The sequence below is a fragment of the Zea mays genome, chromosome 4 (assembly GCF_902167145.1).
Source record: "Zea mays cultivar B73 chromosome 4, Zm-B73-REFERENCE-NAM-5.0, whole genome shotgun sequence".
NCBI lineage: Eukaryota > Viridiplantae > Streptophyta > Magnoliopsida > Poales > Poaceae > Zea > Zea mays.
The window spans coordinates 4529343-4552838 of NC_050099.1; the positions used below are offsets into that span (position 1 = coordinate 4529343).

Below are 23496 nucleotides of genomic sequence, written 5' to 3' on the forward strand. Positions count from 1 at the left end.
GTCCGCCGTTAAAAGGGGGGCCTCGGGCGAGACGGAAGTCCCTCGAGGTCGGCTGCCCTTGTCCGAGGCTAGGCTCAGGCGAAGCGTGATCGAGTCACTCGTATGGACTGATTCCTGACTTAATCGCTCCCATCAGGCCTTTGCAGCTTTATGCTGATGGGGGTTACCAGCTGAGAATTAGGCGTCTTGAGGGTACCCCTAATTATGGTCCCCGACAGGTTTAATTCTAAGCAACACATTGAGAGCACAAAAGAGTGCCGAGGACGAGAGCTATGAAATTGCGTTCAGCAATCTTCGATCAGAAGTTATTAAACTGAGGAACGAAGCTCTGGAAAAAGATAAAATTCTGCTTACATTGATAGACAAGGTAAGAACGGACGAAGCTGCTTCGAAGGCCCAGGCCGAAGCTCAAAAACGTGAAATTAAAGATCTTCAGAAACAGCTAGCTAGAGCTAAAGAAGAACGTATACTTGAAGAGACAAAACGAGAGCTCAGTGACCAATTGGCCAATCATTTGGAGATAAGTGTTAAGGAGCTTCGTGCATCCCAGAGGAAGTGTTATGTTAAATCCATAGAGTGCGTCAAAAAGATAAAATCCAGCTTCGCTAGCGTTGGCGCGTTCTCTAGTGAAGAGAATTTTTCAAGAGGCGATCCCGAAGGTCCCATGGAATGGATCAGCCACGAAGCGGAGGCCTTCGAGGAAATTCTGAACAGCCGCGGCGACATCTGCGCTTTTTCGGGTGCTCGAGGGATTGCTACTGTTTTGGAGAAGAAAGGCTGTGAACATGTAAAATCCTTAGCGCAGTCCGAAGCTACATTGTCTACTGAAGACATTAAAGACCCCTCACCCGAAGCAAGCATGATCGGCGGAAAATTCTTCACCGATATTTGGGATAACGGCGGTCGAGAACTGGCGCAAGAAATTATTCAAAGGAGTGAAAAAGGCATCCACGATGCTAGAAAAGTGGCGGAAACTGCCGAAAAAAGTACAGAGCCCGAAGGGCACATAGGTATTAATTAGTGGTTTTTTATGATGCTGTAATTTTTATTTCCAAACTCCGTTCTCGGTTTGTAATAGTAATGTAGCCATATCTTTTCTTCCCTCAGAAACTGTTGAGGCATCTCCGGGCCCCCACCCGAAGGGGGACGATGAAATTAGACAAATGGCCGAAGCCATTATGGACAAGGTTGTCAACCAACTATTGAACGAAGCTGCAGAAATAGTGCTTAAAGAGGATTGAATGCCATTGTAAAAACATTTGAAATGTAACAATGTGTAATATATTGTAACTGTAATATACAATCTATTTATAGCTTAATTCTTTACGATGCATAAAACTTTGCATTCATACCATTTTTGAGCCTTCGGCGAAAAAACACCTTCCCTTCTTTTCATGCTCCGTGAAGAAAATCTTCTTTATAAGGATTTGCTTACTTTTCTGATAAAAAATGTCCGAACTTCGTGAAATATTCTTCAAAGCTGTAAAAAAGTTTTGTGTTGCTTTTCCGAAGAAGCTACACTTCATGTCGATTTGCCTTGTGTCTTGGCGCGATTTTCTCTTTCCCAAAATATGTTCCGAAGGTCGATACTGTATCCCCTTCTTGTTCCAGATGCATTATGTTGTATGATGCTTATGTTATGCAGAATGATGTGATGATGTTATATTATGCAAAATGATATTTGTGCCGTAGATACATATCTCTGTGATAAAGCACACACGCTTTTTATATCAGCGCTGACTTTTCGCTGTAAGCCTCCCTTAGGAGCTTCTTCGCCTTTTACTTTCAGCGGAATCAGCGTTTATTTTTCGCTGTAAGCCTCCCTTAGGAGCTTCTTCGCCTTTTACTTTCAGCGGAATCAGCGTTTATTTTTCGCTGTAAGCCTCCCTTAGGAGCTTCTTCGCCTTTTACTTTCAGCGGAATCAGCGTTTATTTTTCGCTGTACGTTTAGAAAACTTACACTGCGCTCCCTTAGGAACGACTTTTTACTGCTTCGAACAATTTGTACTGTGTCCATTAGATCAAATTTTTGAGAATACAAAGATCCTTCAAATCAGTATAAGTTCGTATGCTTCGGCAACTCGAGCCTATGGAAAAAACATATTTTTATTATGGTAAAAGACAGAAGTATTACAAGAAATTGAAATTCAATTAAAGACATTTAAACTCTTCATAATTGTTCCTTATTAACTAAAAGGGTAATATGGAATGTAGGAAAATGCAAAAGAACTGTTGTTGGGGTAGGATATTCGTCAGTAAATGTGCTTCGACTCTGGCACAGTGCTATTGACTGTGCGAGCTTCGGACTCCTCTCTGAAGTCCCGCTGAAGGTTAGTGCGCTGACTCCCTTCTGGCTGCTGACCTCTTTGGATCGGCGGTGGCGGTGGAGGTTGCTGCCAGGATGCTTGGGATTGGCTCGCCGAAGCAACAGAGGCTGCAGGGTGGTTGCCTACGTATTCTGGAATATAAGGTGAGTGATACGAAGCGGTATGCATGACCTGCTTCGGCTGACTCTGTTGCGCTGCTGCTTCCGCTATTTCCTTCTGCTTCTGGATGGTAACATGGCACATCCTTGTAGTATGGCCCTTGTCTTCACCACAGAATAGGCAATATATTTTTCTTGGTTGGTCTCCAAACCTTCCCCCGAAGCCCCTGGCGCCTCTGCCCCTTGGCGCTGGCGGCCGAAAAGAACTCTGCTGTTGGGCCGAAGCTTGTGAAGAGTGTTGTGGCCTTTGCTGCTGGCTTCCTCGATCATCAGTTTGAGCAGAGTTATGGATTGACCTGACATGCCTCGGGTGAAATCTTCCTCCGAAGCCCCTGGTCATTTCAGAAAACCTGAATGCTTCCTCCCTTCTTTGGCGGAAGTCATTGTCAGCTCGAATGTATTCGTCCATTTTCTGGAGCAGCTTCTCCAACGTTTGTGGTGGCTTCCTGACAAAGTACTGCGCTAATGGCCCCAGCCGAAGCCCCTTAATCATGGCCTCAATGACAATTTCATTGGGCACTGTTGGCGCTTGTGCCCTCAGGCGCAGAAACCTCCGGACATACGCCTGAAGGTACTCTTCGTGGTCCTGGGTACACTGGAAGAGAGCCTGAGCGGTGACTGGCTTCGTCTGAAACCCTTGGAAGCTAGTTATCAGCATATCCTTCAATTTCTGCCAAGAAGTGATTGTCCCTGGCCGAAGGGAGGAGTACCAAGTCTGAGCAACGCTCCTGACGGCCATGACAAAAGATTTTGCCATGACTGCCGTATTGCCACCATACGAAGATATTGTTGCTTCATAGCTCATTAGGAATTGCTTCGGGTCTGAGTGACCGTCATACATGGGGAGCTGGGTGGCTTGGAAGACTGTGGCCATGGTGTAGCCTGCAATTCTGTTGAAAGAGGAGAAGCATCATCAAAAGCAAAATTTCCATGATGGAAATCTTCATACCAGTCATCCTCATTGTGGAAGCCTTCCTGATGAAGCTCTCTGTGTGGAGACATTCGGCTTTGATCATCTTGAACAAGATGACGAACCTCTTCAGAAGCTTCGTCTATCTGTCTCTGAAGATCAGCTAGACGAGCCATCTTCTTCTTCTTGCGTTGCACCTGCTGCTGAAGGATCTCCAGGTTTTGGATCTCCTGATCCAGGTCATCCTCCGGAGGTGTTGGACTGACAGCCTTCCTCTTCTGGCTTCGGGCCTCTCTAAGAGAAAGGACATCCTGATTGGGATCTAGCGGTTGTAAAGTACCAGCCCCTGTTGCTGAAGCTTTTTTCGGCGGAATGACGAAGGTGATGCTTGCCGAAAGTGTTCAAGACTCAAAAAATGGAAGTGAGTTCACCGGAGGTGGGCGCCAATGTTGGGAACTTGTTCTCAAATGCTATGAATCAAGAACAAGGCAACATAAAATGTTAAATGTTAATATCCTTCGTCCTTCTAAGCATTATTTCCTTAGGGATATAATGATTTTCGGACGAAGGTTATGAAGGACACACCTTCATAAGCACGAAACATAATAATGAAGAAGGAATTGTATAAAGTATATAAAATAACATGAACAGCTGTGTATTATTCTCAATTCATTCCCATTTTATTATAGCGAAAAGATAAAGATGATATCAAATTACAAGTGTACCTTCAGCTTGTAAGAGGGTAAAAGTACAAGTGTGACGCAAAAACCAATGCCAAATCAGCGTGCCCAGTACAAGGATACTGTTCACCTATTTATAGGCACGGATCGCAGCCCATGGAAAATTACAATAATGCCCTTTACATTTATTAATAACTCTATGATAACTCTTTGAGGTCTAATCTGGTTTTTCATCTTTAAGTCGGTTTCTTTTTCCGCCGCTACTCCGAAGCTCTTCTACACACAGCTTCGGCACTGCGCCAACCTTTGTGCTTCTTTGTACCGTGGCTCTGATCCGAGTCCGAAGGTGCCTGTTAATGTACTTTGCTCCAGAAACATTGTTAAATTATGTTTTTGAGGACCTTCGGAAGCCGAAGGCCCCCAACACCATTCCTCAAATAGGATTGCTATTCCAACCTAAGAACTGGAAATTGTCATGGTGTCATGGACGAAGAATATAGTAGTACAAACATTATTACTATATGCATGATATAGCAACAAACAGTGTCGTATAAATTGCAGTTATTTAATTTGCCAGAGATCACTTCACTCGAATGCAAAATGTAGAGGTAGCAATGTATATGCGCACACGCATAATGGAGACAAGGTTGTAACTACAACTGTATTTTCACTATTTGTAATGCTAGTTATAATTATTGTAAATTGAAAGTAGCGCAAACCAATTATGATTCAATTCTAATAAATAGACGGTAAAAACTTAATGGCTTGATATACTATTAAAAGTAGAATAGGTAAGTGTAAATATTTCATTATGTCCTGGTTACTGAATTAACTTTGACACCCAATTTATATATGTAATGAAATAAAACTCATGATCAAACCTTTTTCATCAGAATTGTAGGTCCTCCCTTCTTATATTATCACTGATGGACTCCTTACATAGTTGATCAGGTCATAAATTTTGCTTGTTGTAGAACATTCATGACTGAATAAAAACAAAACACAAAGTGTACACGTAGATAACCCTAATTTGTCTAATTTGTGAGACATAAAGCTTACTGGACAAAGGACTCTGGATACTAAAACAAATATGTTGTGGTAACTACAATTTTTGTTCTATATGTATAGTAATGCATACAGTGGGATCTTGCAGCTCGAAATGTTTAGCTTCCCTTTGTGATATAAACTACAAATGCATATACTTGATCTGAATTTACATCTATAATTTGCAATAACAAAACATTACTGCCACGCTTGATGGAACCGACCAAAGAACAAAGAGCGTGAGGAAAGGCTGAAAGACAAGAGAGTACGTGTGTCAGTCAGTCGATCATCCAGCGAGTGAAACCAAGAAATTCATGGCGGGTTGAACGATACACTGGAGGGAGGTACGCACGTTCCTAGCGATGTGCTCCCAGCGGCGGTGGTCACTAGCCTGTTGACTCATGGGGACAAGGTCATAGTCGGCGTCGGCTTGCTCGAGTGCCAGCAGCATGTATGGTGACATTGCTTACCTGTACCGGTGGAGATAAGCCCGGGCAGGCCGGGAGCTGATTCAGCCAGTGGTTGATTGGTAACTCCATTTCACCATTCGATTGAAATCCCCAAGTGGAAGGGATGGTGAGAAACCCATGAGTCATTTCTAAAAAAGAGAAGACCCCAATGAGACTGCTCATCTGCAGATTCAGATCGATGGATGCAATGGGGATGCCCGCTAGCAGGATTGGATCTCCTCCTTGGGAGCCTGTTAATTGGCACGGTCGATTGCGGTGGAGATGGAACAGGAAGCTCTGTCTCCTGCTAGATCTAGTCACGTTCTCTCCTTGCGGGGCGACCCATCTAGGCGAGCACCGGGATGGAGCTGCATATTGGCGACGACTAGGGTTTGGATTGGAGTGAGGAGACGAGGGCGGTTGGCGATATGATCTCGTGGGGGTGAATGGGGCTAGCCGGCTAGCGCTTGGGCTGTTCTAGGTGGGCCTCTGGAGGTTTGGGCCTCAGCCACTAAAGGACATAACTGGTCGACCGATTGAGTGGGGCTCAGGGCTTTCTCTAATTAGAGAGAGCCTAGGGCTCTTAATAGATATACTATATATATGTATACATGAAATTTATTATCTGCAATACATTGGCACTAGACAATTAATCAGTAATAGCGGGCTTAGGTCAATGTCACAAGTACAACTGATTTTTGTTAATTCTTGTCATCTGGCTCACATGGTGGACACTGGACAGGTGCAGTAATAATCTTTGTTTTGAGTATTGCCGATGATTATATCGATAAAGAGGAAGGTCTAAAATAGGTGAACAACACCCGAAGAGAACTACAACAAAAAACAACTGCTACATCAAAAACTATGCCATCCCTTGATAGTCGCCTAGAGGGGGGGTGAATAGGGCGAAACTGAAATTTACAAATATAAACACAACTACAAGCCGGGTTAGCATTAGAAATAAAAACGAGTCCGCGAGAGAGAGGGTGCAAAACAAATCGCAAGCAAATGAAGAGTGTGACACACGGATTTGTTTTACCGAGGTTCGGTTCTCGCAAACCTACTCCCCGTTGAGGAGGCCACAAAGGCCGGGTCTCTTTCAACCCTTCCCTCTCTCAAACGGTCCCTCGGACCGAGTGAGCTTCTCTTCTCAAATCACTTGGGAATCAAACTTCCCGCAAGGACCACCACACAATTGGTGTCTCTTGCCTCAATTACAAGTGAGTGTTTGATCACGAGAAAGAATGCCAAAGAAAAGAAGTGATCCAAGCGCAAGAGCTCAAATGAACACTACAAATCACTCTCTCTAGTCACTAAAGCTTTGTGTGGAGTTGGGAGAGGATTTGATCTCTTTTGGTGTGCTTTGCAATGAATGCTAGCTCTTGTATAGTGGTTGGAAGCTGGAAAACTTGGATGCAATGAATGGTGGGGTGGTTGGGGTATTTATAGCCCCAACCACCAAACATGACCGTTGGTGGAGGCTGTCTGTCGTATGGTGCACCGGACAGTTCGGTGTACACCGGACATGTCCGGTGCGCCAGCCACGTCACCAAAGCCGTTGCGATTCGACCGTTGGAGTTCTGTCTTTTGGGCCCGCCTCGATGTCCGGTGGCGCACCGGACATGTACTGTAGAGTGTCCGGTGCGCCAGCATGAGCGTGCCTGACGTCTGCGCGCTCTGGCGCGCAATAAATGTCGTTGCAGGTGACCGTTGGCGCGAAGTAGTCGTTGCCCCGCAGTTGCACCGGACAGTCCGGTGTACACCGGACATGTCCGATGAATTATAGCGGAGCGCCGCTGCAAAATCCCGAGGCTGCCAAGTTCCAGAGTCGCGCCTTCTTGGAGCACCGGACACTGTCCGGTGTACACCGGACAGTCCGATGAATTATAGCGCGCTGGCTCAAAGAAATCCCGAGGCTGAGGAGTTCTGGGCGAAGTTCCCCTGGTGCACCGGACACTGTCCGGTGCGCCACCGGACAGGGAAGAAAATTATGGACGGTACGTCCGCAAGTTCTCAGAAGAGCGGACCTTGCTTGAGATGCATACACGTGGATATTTTTTCATTGTATGGATTACATCGCTTAGCTCTATTATCAGCTCAACTTCGGCTCTCGTCTGCTCTTTGGCTCTCGTACACGAACGCTGGCTCAGCTGCTCCTCGGCTCACCTCATCTCCATCTGCCACTTTCATCGTTACCAGACTAGTCGCCGCCGCCAAGAGGTTGTTCGCCGCCGTCCCACCTCGCCTCCTCATCCAATGACGACGTGCCGTCGAGCTCCCTCCTAAACTGGTCCTCTGCTGATCCTCTCTGTTTCCATCACCATCGGACTGCCCACAGACTCCCTCCTCTGCCACCCTCACTAATGCAAATCTGAAGCTTCTTGGAAAATATATGAACTCCCAGATCGGGTTCTTTAGCTCTTAACTTGCATCTTCAGGTACATAAATTTGTTTCCCTTAAGAGTTCTAATTATATTATTTGTATACCAACATTAATTAGATTGATGTTGATTGTTGAGCAGTATTTCTCTCTCCCATCTAATATGCAGAGGAAGATTGCTAATGAGCGTGATAGAACCTAGAAGACATCACGAATAAGATCCGCAACCGGAAAAAAATTATGGACGGTACGTCCCCAATGTCTCGTACGAACGGACCTTGCTTGAGATGCATACACGTGGTCATTTTTTTATCGTATGGCCGGCGTACATCGCTCACCATATTGCTTGGCTCCGACTCGCTCAGCTTCGGCTCCGTACGTAGTTGCGCTGCTCCTTTACGGCTTCACTCACCTCAGCGGCTTGGCCTTATCTTCTGTTCCCGCTTTTCTCTGCCGCCAAACTGCCTGCCGCCGTATTTTGCGCACGTCTGGAACTTATATCTTCCTCGTTGGACCTAATCTCCAAACTAATCGTGAGAGCCCAGCTATCCCACGCCCACGCGATCGATTGCACGAGCCGCCGCCGGAGGCCACAAGGCGCTGGTGCTGTCAATGGAGGTTGAGAAGGACAGGACACGCATGGTAGAAGAAGATAGAATGAGCATAATGGAGGCTGCTGTTACCGTGGATGGAGTCTCCATCGGGGATGTCATCGTCAATGCGGAGATGATCGTCGAGGAGGCTGCCAACGTTACCATTTCTTCCGTCGCACAAGGGTTAGTACCGACGATCAGTACCGGCGATCAAGTTGAGGAATCGCCGGTTAAGGTAACCAAGACTGCAATATTTTTTTTAATATATTTCTCCTGTGTTCTTTTATTTATTGCATTATATTTTATTACCATATCATTAAATAATAGGTGACTAATAAAATTGGGCAACAACCTTTGATAATTCCTGAAGTTGGAATGGTATTTGAATCAGAGGAGAAAGCTTATGAGATGTACAATACCTATGCCGGAAAGAAGGGCTTTAGTATTAAGAGAGGTCACTCAAAGCATCGACAAGATCATACTTTAGCTCAAAAATATTTTAATTGTAGTAGTGAAGGATTTGGAAAAAATAAGTCAGCACAAAACAGTACAAGGACTGGTTGTGAAGCTCGTGTTCAGTTTAGTGTCAGTAAAGATGGAATTTGGACTGTGCAAAAGGTTGTACTTGATCACAATCACTATCTTGTTACTCCAAATAAGTCACACATGCTACGGTCCCAACGACGTGTTATAGAAGCTGACAGGATGTTAATTGGCCAAATACGGGAAGCAGGGATGAAGCCAGCCCAGGTGTACGGGTTCATGAAGGAGTTCTATGGAGGAGCAGATAAAGTACCATTCTCTAAAATGGATTGCAATAATGAGATTGGTCGTGAGCGCCGGAAGTACTTAGAATCCAATGATGCACAAACATTGCTGGAGTACTTGAAAAATAAGCAATTAGAGGATCCTACTTTTTTTTATGCTATTCAAATTGACAAGGAAGATGGTCGAATTGCAAATTTTTTTTGGGCGGATGGACAATCAATAATGGACTACAAATGTTTTGGTGATGTTGTGTCCTTTGATACAACTTTTCAAACTAATAAGTTTGAGATGCCTTTTGCTCCCATTCTTGGAACTAATCATCACAAGCAAACCATTATTTTTGGAGCTGCACTTTTATTCAATGAAACTATTGAATCATTCGTTTGGCTATTTGAAACTTTTTTAATTGCAATGTCTGGAAAGCATCCAAGCACAATTTTCACTGATCAAGACGCGGCCATGGCAGGAGCAATTGCTTATGTGTTACCAAATACAAGCCACCGTCTTTGTTTGTGGCACATTTACCTAAATGCCGCCAAACATCTTGGGCATGTAATTAGTGCATCTGGTGGTAAATTTTTAGGTGACTTCAAGAGATGTGTGTACGAAGACAGATCTGAATCTGAATTCAACAATTTGTGGGATGCATTGTTGACTGAATACTGCCTTAGGGGTAACAACTGGATGGTAAACCTATATAGTTTGAGGGAAAAGTGGGCTGCTGTGTACCGTGACTCTTTTACAGCAGATATGACCACGACCCAAAGGAGCGAAGGTATGAATAATGTGTTCAAAAAAGATTTCGTAAGAAACTCAGTCTTTCAGAACTCCTTGTCGAATGTGATAAGGTTTCAGCTAGTCTCCGAGAAAATGAGTTGGATGCAGATTTTAAATCGCGCCGAAAGAACCCAATGCTTTTTGACCCAAATTTTCCTATGTTGAAGACTGCAGCTTTGTCATATACTGCAAGGATGTATTCAGAGTTTGAGGAGGAATTCAAAAAACAATTTTCATTGTCTTGTAATTTGTTACACACCAAGGGAACAATCTTGACCTTCATGGTTACCTATATGAAAGCTAATCATGTAGCAACAGTAGTACTCGACACGACAAATTCCACCGTTACATGTTCTTGCAGAAAATATGAATCGATAGGTATGTGACTTTGCACACACGCTTTATTTTACAAGGTTGTTTTGATACAATTTAGTAATATGTTGTACATTACAGTTTCTAATACAATTCAATGAATCTTATAGGTTTATTATGCAAACATGCCCTCAGAGTGTTCAATATTAATGAAGTTTATGATTTGCCATCTCGATATATACTCAATAGATGGACCAAGTATGCAAAAAGAGGTTTTTATATTGAGAAACAAGCAATTGAAAAGGGTGATTTGAAAACTCGTGCAGCACATATATCTCGACAGGCTATATCAATTGCATTGAGGTGTTCAACATCTTCAAAACTTCTTGATATCATGGAGAAAGCTATGGCTAAATTGGACTTGGATGTCGATGCTGTTGAAAGAAATATGAAAGACAAATCTGATGAGGTTCCTTTTCTTTCAAATGAATGTGAGCAAGACACATTAAATGGTAGATTATCATTTAGAGTTCCTTATGTGGTGAGAGGCAAAAAGAACAGACGCATTAGAAATGCAGTTGAAAAGAATCCCAGAAACAAGAAGAAGAGTAAAGTTCCGGAAAAAGGTAAATAATCTACATATTCTTTTTATTTTTTATTTCTAATATAGCTACTGGTACGAAAACATAATTTTCTTTCGTATTCATAACACAGGAGAAAATCCAGAAAATACTATCCAAAATAGAACTGAAACTATTGAGGCAAACTTTGCAAATGAGCTATATGGACAATCTTCTTCTATTCCTTGCATTCAAGGCGGATTTACAGGTCTTCTGCTTGGGGTTGAACAAAGTGCTACATTATCGTCATCTGCTAGAAGATTACACTTTGATGAATAGCATCAAAGCTGTCACTTTTTATTTTGGAGAATACAATTCAAATAAATATTCATACATTGTACATCTATTTTCATATCGACATTTGTACAATACATAGTTGTTTACATTTACAACAAGACATCAAAGTGTGGTTGCAATGCTAAAGCCTATTCTATGGTTGCAGATCTTATTCGTGATGTCTTCTAGGTTCTATCACGCTCATTAGCAATCTTCCTCTGCATATTAGATGGGAGAGAGAAATACTGCTCAACAATCAACATCAATCTAATTAATGTTGGTATACAAATAATATAATTAGAACTCTTAAGGGAAACAAATTTATGTACCTGAAGATGCAAGTTAAGAGCTAAAGAACCCGATCTGGGAGTTCATATATTTTCCAAGAAGCTTCAGATTTGCATTAGTGAGGGTGGCAGAGGAGGGAGTCTGTGGGCAGTCCGATGGTGATGGAAACAGAGAGGATCAGCAGAGGACCAGTTTAGGAGGGAGCTCGACGGCACGTCGTCATTGGATGAGGAGGCGAGGTGGGACGGCGGCGAACAACCTCTTGGCGGCGGCGACTAGTCTGGTAACAATGAAAGTGGCAGATGGAGATGAGGTGAGCCGAGGAGCAGCTGAGCCGGCGTTCGTGTACGAGAGCCAAAGAGCAGACGAGAGCCGAAGTTGAGCTGATAATAGAGCTAAGCGATGTAATCCATACAATAAAAAAATATCCACGTGTATGCATCTCAAGCAAGGTCCGCTCTTCTGAGAACTTGCGGACGTACCGTCCATAATTTTCTTCCCCGCAACCATAGAATAGGCTTTAGCATTGCAACCACACTTTGATGTCTTGTTGTAAATGTAAACAACTATGTATTGTACAAATGTCGATATGAAAATAGATGTACAATGTATGAATATTTATTTGAATTGTATTCTCCAAAATAAAAAGTGACAGCTTTGATGCTATTCATCAAAGTGTAATCTTCTAGCAGATGACGATAATGTAGCACTTTGTTCAACCCCAAGCAGAAGACCTGTAAATCCGCCTTGAATGCAAGGAATAGAAGAAGGATTCAAATACCATTCCAACTTCAGGAATTATCAAAGGGCCTTGCCCAATTTTATTAGTCACCTATTATTTAATGATATGGTAATAAAATATAATGCAATAAATAAAAGAACACAGGAGAAATATATTAAAAAAAAAATACTGTGGTCTTGGTTACCTTAACCGGCGATTCCTCAACTTGATCGCCGGTACTGATCGTCGGTACTAACCCTTGTGCGACGGAAGAAATGGTAACGTTGGCAGCCTCCTCGACGATCATCTCCGCATTGACGATGACATCCCCGATGGAGACTCCATCCACGGTAACATCAGCCTCCATTATGCTCATTCTATCTTCTTCTACCATGTGTGTCCTGTCCTTCTCAACCTCCATTGACAGCACCAGCGCCTTGTGGCCTCCGGCGGCGGCTCGTGCAATCGATCGCGTGGGCGTGGGATAGCTGGGCTCTCACGATTAGTTTGGAGATTAGGTCCAACGAGGAAGATATAAGTTCCAGACGTGCGCAAAATACGGCGGCAGGCAGTTTGGCGGCAGAGAAAAGCGGGAACAGAAGATAAGGCCAAGCCGCTGAGGTGAGTGAAGCCGTAAAGGAGCAGCGCAACTACGTACGGAGCCGAAGCTGAGTGAGTCGGAGCCAAGCAATATGGTGAGCGATGTACGCCGGCCATACGATAAAAAAATGACCACGTGTATGCATCTCAAGCAAGGTCCGTTCGTACGAGACATTGGGGACGTACCGTCCATAATTTTTTTCCGGTTGCGGATCTTATTCGTGATGTCTTCTAGGTTCTATCACGCTCATTAGCAATCTTCCTCTGCATATTAGATGGGAGAGAGAAATACTGCTCAACAATCAACATCAATCTAATTAATGTTGGTATACAAATAATATAATTAGAACTCTTAAGGGAAACAAATTTATGTACCTGAAGATGCAAGTTAAGAGCTAAAGAACCCGATCTGGGAGTTCATATATTTTCCAAGAAGCTTCAGATTTGCATTAGTGAGGGTGGCAGAGGAGGGAGTCTGTGGGCAGTCCAATGGTGATGGAAACAGAGAGGATCAGCAGAGGACCAGTTTAGGAGGGAGCTCGACGGCACGTCGTCATTGGATGAGGAGGCGAGGTGGGACGGCGGCGAACAACCTCTTGGCGGCGGCGACTAGTCTGGTAACGATGAAAGTGGCAGATGGAGATGAGGTGAGCCGAGGAGCAGCTGAGCCGGCGTTCGTGTACGAGAGCCAAAGAGCAGACGAGAGCCGAAGTTGAGCTGATAATAGAGCTAAGCGATGTAATCCATACAATAAAAAAATATCCACGTGTATGCATCTCAAGCAAGGTCCGCTCTTCTGAGAACTTGCGGACGTACCGTCCATAATTTTCTTCCCAACCGGAAAAAAATTATGGACAGTACGTCCCCAATGTCTCGTACGAACGGACCTTGCTTGAGATGCATACACGTGGTCATTTTTTTATCGTATGGCCGGCGTACATCGCTCACCATATTGCTTGGCTCCGACTCGCTCAGCTTCGGCTCCGTACGTAGTTGCGCTGCTCCTTTACGGCTTCACTCACCTCAGCGGCTTGGCCTTATCTTTTGTTCCCGCTTTTCTCTGCCGCCAAACTGCCTGCCGCCGTATTTTGCGCACGTCTGGAACTTATATCTTCCTCGTTGGACCTAATCTCCAAACTAATCGTGAGAGCCCAGCTATCCCACGCCCACGCGATCGATTGCACGAGCCGCCGCCGGAGGCCACAAGGCGCTGGTGCTGTCAATGGAGGTTGAGAAGGACAGGACACGCATGGTAGAAGAAGATAGAATGAGCATAATGGAGGCTGCTGTTACCGTGGATGGAGTCTCCATCGGGGATGTCATCGTCAATGCGGAGACGATCGTCGAGGAGGCTGCCAACATTACCATTTCTTCCGTTGCACAAGGGTTAGTACCGACGATCAGTACCGGCGATCAAGTTGAGGAATCGCCGGTTAAGGTAACCAAGACCGCAGTATTTTTTTTAATATATTTCTCCTGTGTTCTTTTATTTATTGCATTATATTTTATTACCATATCATTAAATAATAGGTGACTAATAAAATTGGGCAACGACCTTTGATAATTCCTGAAGTTGGAATGGTATTTGAATCCTTCTTCTATTCCTTGCATTCAAGGCGGATTTACAGGTCTTCTGCTTGGGGTTGAACAAAGTGCTACATTATCGTCATCTGCTAGAAGATTACACTTTGATGAATAGCATCAAAGCTGTCACTTTTTATTTTGGAGAATACAATTCAAATAAATATTCATACATTGTACATCTATTTTCATAACGACATTTGTACAATACATAGTTGTTTACATTTACAACAAGACATCAAAGTGTGGTTGCAATGCTAAAGCCTATTCTATGGTTGCGGGGAAGAAAATTATGGACGGTACGTCCGCAAGTTCTCAGAAGAGCGGACCTTGCTTGAGATGCATACACGTGGATATTTTTTTATTGTATGGATTACATCGCTTAGCTCTATTATCAGCTCAACTTCGGCTCTCGTCTGCTCTTTGGCTCTCGTACACGAACGCCGGCTCAGCTGCTCCTCGGCTCACCTCATCTCCATCTGCCACTTTCATCGTTACCAGACTAGTCGCCGCCGCCAAGAGGTTGTTCGCCGCCGTCCCACCTCGCCTCCTCATCCAATGACGACGTGCCGTCGAGCTCCCTCCTAAACTGGTCCTCTGCTGATCCTCTCTGTTTCCATCACCATCGGACTGCCCACAGACTCCCTCCTCTGCCACCCTCACTAATGCAAATCTGAAGCTTCTTGGAAAATATATGAACTCCCAGATCGGGTTCTTTAGCTCTTAACTTGCATCTTCAGGTACATAAATTTGTTTCCCTTAAGAGTTCTAATTATATTATTTGTATACCAACATTAATTAGATTGATGTTGATTGTTGAGCAGTATTTCTCTCTCCCATCTAATATGCAGAGGAAGATTGCTAATGAGCGTGATAGAACCTAGAAGACATCACGAATAAGATCCGCAACCATAGAATAGGCTTTAGCATTGCAACCACACTTTGATGTCTTGTTGTAAATGTAAACAACTATGTATTGTACAAATGTCGATATGAAAATAGATGTACAATGTATGAATATTTATTTGAATTGTATTCTCCAAAATAAAAAGTGACAGCTTTGATGCTATTCATCAAAGTGTAATCTTCTAGCAGATGACGATAATGTAGCACTTTGTTCAACCCCAAGCAGAAGACCTGTAAATCCGCCTTGAATGCAAGGAATAGAAGAAGATTGTCCATATAGCTCATTTGCAAAGTTTGCCTCAATAGTTTCAGTTCTATTTTGGATAGTATTTTCTGGATTTTCTCCTGTGTTATGAATACGAAAGAAAATTATGTTTTCGTACCAGTAGCTATATTAGAAATAAAAAATAAAAAGAATATGTAGATTATTTACCTTTTTCCGGAACTTTACTCTTCTTCTTGTTTCTGGGATTCTTTTCAACTGCATTTCTAATGCGTCTGTTCTTTTTGCCTCTCACCACATAAGGAACTCTAAATGATAATCTACCATTTAATGTGTCTTGCTCACATTCATTTGAAAGAAAAGGAACCTCATCAGATTTGTCTTTCATATTTCTTTCAACAGCATCGACATCCAAGTCCAATTTAGCCATAGCTTTCTCCATGATATCAAGAAGTTTTGAAGATGTTGAACACCTCAATGCAATTGATATAGCCTGTCGAGATATACGTGCTGCACGAGTTTTCAAATCACCCTTTTCAATTGCTTGTTTCTCAATATAAAAACCTCTTTTTGCATACTTGGTCCATCTATTGAGTATATATCGAGATGGCAAATCATAAACTTCATTAATATTGAACACTCTGAGGGCATGTTTGCATAATAAACCTATAAGATTCATTGAATTGTATTAGAAACTGTAATGTACAACATATTACTAAATTGTATCAAAACAACCTTGTAAAATAAAGCGTGTGTGCAAAGTCACATACCTATCGATTCATATTTTCTGCAAGAACATGTAACGGTGGAATTTGTCGTGTCGAGTACTACTGTTGCTACATGATTAGCTTTCATATAGGTAACCATGAAGGTCAAGATTGTTCCCTTGGTGTGTAACAAATTACAAGACAATGAAAATTGTTTTTTGAATTCCTCCTCAAACTCTGAATACATCCTTGCAGTATATGACAAAGCTGCAGTCTTCAACATAGGAAAATTTGGGTCAAAAAGCATTGGGTTCTTTCGGCGCGATTTAAAATCTGCATCCAACTCATTTTCTCGGAGACTAGCTGAAACCTTATCACATTCGACAAGGAGTTCTGAAAGACTGAGTTTCTTACGAAATCTTTTTTTGAACACATTATTCATACCTTCGCTCCTTTGGGTCGTGGTCATATCTGCTGTAAAAGAGTCACGGTACACAGCAGCCCACTTTTCCCTCAAACTATATAGGTTTACCATCCAGTTGTCACCCCTAAGGCAGTATTCAGTCAACAATGCATCCCACAAATTGTTGAATTCAGATTCAGATCTGTCTTCGTACACACATCTCTTGAAGTCACCTAAAAATTTACCACCAGATGCACTAATTACATGCCCAAGATGTTTGGCGGCATTTAGGTAAATGTGCCACAAACAAAGACGGTGGCTTGTATTTGGTAACACATAAGCAATTGCTCCTGCCATGGCCGCGTCTTGATCAGTGAAAATTGTGCTTGGATGCTTTCCAGACATTGCAATTAAAAAAGTTTCAAATAGCCAAACGAATGATTCAATAGTTTCATTGAATAAAAGTGCAGCTCCAAAAATAATGGTTTGCTTGTGATGATTAGTTCCAAGAATGGGAGCAAAAGGCATCTCAAACTTATTAGTTTGAAAAGTTGTATCAAAGGACACAGCATCACCAAAACATTTGTAGTCCATTATTGATTGTCCATCCGCCCAAAAAAAATTTGCAATTCGACCATCTTCCTTGTCAATTTGAATAGCATAAAAAAAAGTAGGATCCTCTAATTGCTTATTTTTCAAGTACTCCAGCAATGTTTGTGCATCATTGGATTCTAAGTACTTCCGGCGCTCACGACCAATCTCATTATTGCAATCCATTTTAGAGAATGGTACTTTATCTGCTCCTCCATAGAACTCCTTCATGAACCCGTACACCTGGGCTGGCTTCATCCCTGCTTCCCGTATTTGGCCAATTAACATCCTGTCAGCTTCTATAACACGTCGTTGGGACCGTAGCATGTGTGACTTATTTGGAGTAACAAGATAGTGATTGTGATCAAGTACAACCTTTTGCACAGTCCAAATTCCATCTTTACTGACACTAAACTGAACACGAGCTTCACAACCAGTCCTTGTACTGTTTTGTGCTGACTTATTTTTTCCAAATCCTTCACTACTACAATTAAAATATTTTTGAGCTAAAGTATGATCTTGTCGATGCTTTGAGTGACCTCTCTTAATACTAAAGCCCTTCTTTCCGGCATAGGTATTGTACATCTCATAAGCTTTCTCCTCTGATTCAAATACCATTCCAACTTCAGGAATTATCAAAGGTCGTTGCCCAATTTTATTAGTCACCTATTATTTAATGATATGGTAATAAAATATAATGCAATAAATAAAAGAACACAGGAGAAATATATTAAAAAAATACTGCGGTCTTGGTTACCTTAACCGGCGATTCCTCAACTTGATCGCCGGTACTGATCGTCGGTACTAACCCTTGTGCGACGGAAGAAATGGTAACGTTGGCAGCCTCCTCGACGATCATCTCCACATTGACGATGACATCCCCGATGGAGACTCCATCCACGGTAACAGCAGCCTCCATTATGCTCATTCTATCTTCTTCTACCATGTGTGTCCTGTCCTTCTCAACCTCCATTGACAGCACCAGCGCCTTGTGGCCTCCGGCGGCGGCTCGTGCAATCGATCGCGTGGGCGTGGGATAGCTGGGCTCTCACGATTAGTTTGGAGATTAGGTCCAACGAGGAAGATATAAGTTCCAGACGTGCGCAAAATACGGCGGCAGGCAGTTTGGCGGCAGAGAAAAGCGGGAACAGAAGATAAGGCCAAGCCGCTGAGGTGAGTGAAGCCGTAAAGGAGCAGCGCAACTACGTACGGAGCCGAAGCTGAGCGAGTCGGAGCCAAGCAATATGGTGAGCGATGTACGCCGGCCATACGATAAAAAAATGACCACGTGTATGCATCTCAAGCAAGGTCCGTTCGTACGAGACATTGGGGACGTACCGTCCATAATTTTTTTCCACCGGACAGTCCGGTGCGCCAGACCAGGGAGCCTTCCGGGATGCCTTTAGCTCTATATTTTGAACCCAACTTTGGTCTTTTTAATTGGCTTGTTGTGAACCTTTGACACCTGTATAACTTAAACACTAGAGCAAACTAGTTAGTCCAACTGTTTGTGTTGGGCAATTCAACCACCAAAATTAATTAGGGACTAGGTGTAAGCCTAATTCCCTTTCAATCTCCCCCTTTTTGGTGATTGATGCCAACACAAACCAAAGGAAATATAGAAGTGCATAATTGAACTAGTTTGCATAATGTAAGTGCAAAGGTTGCTTGGAATTGAGCCAATGTAAATTCTTACAAGATATGCATGGATCGTTTCTTTCTTATTTAACATTTTGGACCACGCTTGCACCATAAGTTTTGTTTTTGCAAATTCTTTTGTAAAACCTTTTCAATGTTCTTTTGCAAATAGTCAAAGGTGAATGAATAAGATTTTGCAACGCATTTTCAAGATTTGAAATTTTCTCCCCCTGTTTCAAATGCTTTTCCTTTGACTAAACAAAACTCCCCTTAAATGAGATCCACCTCTTAGTGTTCAAGAGGGTTTTGATATATCCTTTTTGAAATACTACTTTCTCCCCCTTTTGAACATAATAAGATACCAATTGAAAATACTCTTTGAAAAACTAAGTTTTTGAAATTGGTGGTGATGCGGTCCTTTTGCTTTGGGCTCATACTTTCTCCCCCTTTGGCATGAATCGCCAAAAACGGAATCATTAGAGCCCTCGAAGTACTTTCTTCCCCTTTGGTTATAAATAAATGAGTTAAGATTATACCAAAGATGAAGTCCTTTTGCTTTGTGCTCATGCTTTCTCCCCCAAGAATGGAGAGTTGCTTGGTAGTGATGGCGAAGGATGAGTTACGGAGTGGAAGCCTTTGTCTTCGCCGAAGCCTCCAATTCCCTTTCAATACACCTATGACTTGGTTTGAAATGAACTTGAAAACACATTAGTCATAGCATATGAAAGAGATATGATCAAAGGTATACAAATGAGCTATGTGTGCAAGTTAGCAAAAGAAATTTCTAGAATCAAGAATATTTAGCTCATGCCTAAGTTTGTTAAAAGTTTGTTCATCAAGAGGCTTGGTAAAGATATCGGCTAATTGATTTTTAGTATTAATGTAAGAAATCTCGATATCTCCCTTTTGTTGGTGATCCCTAAGAAAATGATACCGAATGGCTATGTGTTTAGTGCGGCTATGTTTGACGGGATTATCCACCATCTTGATTGCACTCTCATTATCACATAGCAAAGGGACTTTGGTTAATTTGGAACCGTAGTCCCGCAGGGTTTGCCTCATCCAAAGCAATTGCGCGCAACAATGGCCTACGGCAATGTACTCGGCTTCGGCAGTGGAAAGAGCGACCGAATTTTGCTTCTTTGAAGCCCAAGACACCAAGGATCTTCCCAAGAACTGGCAAGTCTCCGATGTGCTCTTTCTATTGATTTTACACCCTGCCCAATCGGCATCCGAATAACCAATCAAATCAAATGTGGATCCCCTAGGATACCAAAGCCCAAACTTAGGAGTATAAGCCAAATATCTCAAGATTCGTTTCACGGCCGTAAGGTGAGCTTCCTTAGGGTCGGCTTGGAATCTTGCACACATGCATACGGAAAGCATAATATCCGGTCGAGATGCACATAAATAGAGTAAAGAGCCTATCATCGACCGGTATACCTTTTGATCCACGGACTTGCCTCCCGTGTCGAGGTCGAGATGCCCATTAGTTCCCATGGGTGTCTTGATGGGCTTGGCATCCTTCATTCCAAACTTGCTTAGAATATCTTGAGTATACTTTGTTTGGCTAATGAAGGTGCCTTCTTGGAGTTGCTTCACTTGAAATCCCAAGAAGTACTTCAACTCCCCCATCATTGACATCTCGAACTTTTGTGTCATGATCCTACTAAACTCTTCACATGTAGATTCGTTAGTAGACCCAAATATAATATCATCAACATAAATTTGGCATACAAACAAATCATTCTCAAGTGTTTTCGTAAAGAGCGTAGGATCGGCCTTTCCGACTTTGAAGCCATTAGCAATAAGGAAATCTCTAAGGCATTCATACCATGCTCTTGGGGCTTGCTTGAGCCCATAAAGCGCCTTAGAGAGTTTATAGACATGGTTAGGGTACTCACTATCTTCAAAGCCGGGAGGTTGCTCAACATAGACCTCTTCCTTGATTGGTCCATTGAGGAAGGCACTCTTCACGTCCATTTGGTAAAGCTTGAAGCCATGGTAAGTAGCATAGGCTAATAATATGCGAATTGACTCAAGCCTAGCTACGGGTGCATAGGTTTCACCGAAATCCAAACCTTCGACTTGGGAGTATCCTTTGGCCACAAGTCGAGCTTTGTTCCTTGTCACCACACCGTGCTCATCTTGCTTGTTGCGGAAGACCCATTTGGTTCCTACAACATTTTGATTAGGGCGTGGAACTAAATGCCATACCTAATTCCTAGTGAAGTTGTTGAGCTCCTCTTGCATCGCCACCATCCAATCCGAATCTTGGAGTGCTTCCTCTACCCTGTGCGGCTCAATAGAGGAAACAAAAGAGTAATGTTCACAAAAATGTGCAACACGAGATCTAGTGGTTACCCCCTTATGAATGTCGCCGAGGATTGTGTCGACGAGGTGATCTCGTTGGATTGCTTGGTGGACTCTTGGGTGTGGCGGCCTTTGCTCTTCATCCTCCTTGTCTTGATCATTTGCATCTCCCCCTTGATCATTGTCGTCATTTTGAGGTGGCTCATTTGCTTGATCTTCTACTTCATCAACTTGAGCTTCATCCTCATTTTGAGTCGGTGGAGATGCTTGCGTGGAGGAGGATGGTTGATCTTGTGCATTTGGAGGCTCTTCGGATTCCTTAGGACACACATCCCCAATGGACATGTTCCTTAGCGCGATGCAAGGAGCCTCTTCATTACCTATCTCATCAAGATCAACTTGCTCTACTTGAGAGCCGTTAGTTTCATCAAACACAACGTCACAAGAAACTTCAACTTGTCCAGTGGACTTGTTAAAGACTCTATATGCCCTTGTGTTTGAATCATATCCTAGTAAAAAGCCTTCTACAGTCTTAGGAGCAAATTTAGATTTTCTACCTCTTTTAACAAGAATAAAGCATTTGCTACCAAAGACTCTAAAATATGAAATGTTGGGCTTTTTACCGGTTAGAAGTTCATAAGATGTCTTCTTGAGGATTCAGTGAAGATACAACCGGTTGATGGCGTAGTAGGCGGTGTTGACTGCCTCGGCCCAAAACCGATCCAAAGTCTTGTACTCATCAAGCATGGTCCTTGCCATGTCCAATAAAGTTCTATTCTTCCTCTCCACTACACCATTTTGTTGTGGCGTGTAGGGAGAAGAGAACTCATGCTTGATGCCCTCCTCCTCAAGGAAGCCTTCGATTTGAGAGTTCTTGAACTCCGTCCCATTGTCGCTTCTAATTTTCTTAATCCTTAAGCCGAACTCATTTTGAGCCCGTCTCAAGAATCCTTTTAAGGTCTATTGGGTTTGAGATTTTTCCTGCAAAAAGAATACCCAAGTGAAGCGAGAATAATCATCCACTATTACAAGACAATACTTACTCCCGCCGATGCTTATGTAAGCAATCGGGCCGAATAGATCCATGTGGAGTAGCTCAAGCGGCCTGTCGGTCATCATGATGTTCTTGTGTGGATGATGGGCTCCAACTTGCTTTCCTGCCTAGCATGCACTACAAATCCTGTCTTTCTCAAAATGAACATTGGTTAGTCCTAAAATGTGCTCTCCCTTTAGAAGCTTATGAAGATTCTTCATCCCAACATGGGCTAGTCGGCGGTGCCAGAGCCAACCCATGTTAGTCTTAGAAATTAAGCATGTGTCGAGTTCAGTTCTATCAAAATCTACTAAGTATAGCTGACCCTCCAACACACCCTTAAATGCTATTGAATCATCACTTCTTCTAAAGACAGTGACACCTACATCAGTAAAGAGACAGTTGTAGCCCATTTTGCATAATTGAGATACAGAAAGCAAATTGTAATCTAAAGAATCTACAAGAAAAACATTGGAAATAGAATGGTCAGAAGATATAGCAATTTTACCCAATCCTTTGACCAAACCTTGATTTCCATCCCCGAATGTGATAGCTCGTTGGGGATCTTGGTTTTTCTCGTAGGAGGAGAACATCTTCTTCTCCCCTGTCATGTGGTTTGTGCACCCGCTGTCGAGTATCCAACTTGAGCCCCCGGATGCATAAACCTACAAAACAAGTTTAGTTCTTGACTTTAGGTACCCAAATGGTTTTGGGTCCTTTGGCATTAGACACAAGAACTTTGGGTACCCAAACACAAGTCTTTGACCCCTTGTGCTTGCCCCCAACATATTTGGCAACTACTTTGTCGGATTTGTTAGTCAACACATAAGATGCATCAAAAGTTTTAAATGAAAGACTATGTTCATTTGATGCACTAGGAGTTTTCTTCTTAGGCAACTTAGCTTGGTTGCCTAGAGCTAGATGTCTCACCCTTATACATAAAAGCATGGTTAGGGCCAGAGTGAGACTTCCTGGAATGAATTCTCCTAATTTTGTCCTCAGGATAACCGGCAGGGTATAACATGTAACCCTCGTTATCCTGGGGCATGGGAGCCTTGCCCTTTACAAAATTAGACAATCTTTTAGGAGGGGCATTAAGTTTGACATTGTCTCCCCTTTGGAAGCCAATGCCATCCTTGATGCCAGGGCGTCTCCCACTATAGAGCATACTTCTAGCAAATTTAAATTTTTCATTTTC

General features: G+C 42.9%; 1 pseudogene across 3 annotated transcripts; it reads right to left on the reverse strand.

Moving 5' to 3' along the window:
• Positions 1-4047: 4047 nt before the first annotated feature.
• Positions 4048-6002, reverse strand: LOC100381524 (glutathione transferase pseudogene; annotated as a pseudogene). Of its 3 annotated transcripts, NR_169021.1 has the most exons (3): positions 5590-6002; positions 5472-5510; positions 4054-5369 (listed from the first exon to the last, which is right to left on the reverse strand). The product of NR_169021.1 is annotated as a glutathione transferase pseudogene, transcript variant 3 (transcript). The 3 variants fall into 3 exon arrangements; NR_169019.1 differs by having other exon boundaries at positions 4182-5510; NR_169020.1 differs by having other exon boundaries at positions 4048-6002.
• Between the last annotated feature and the right edge of the window lie 17494 nt (positions 6003-23496).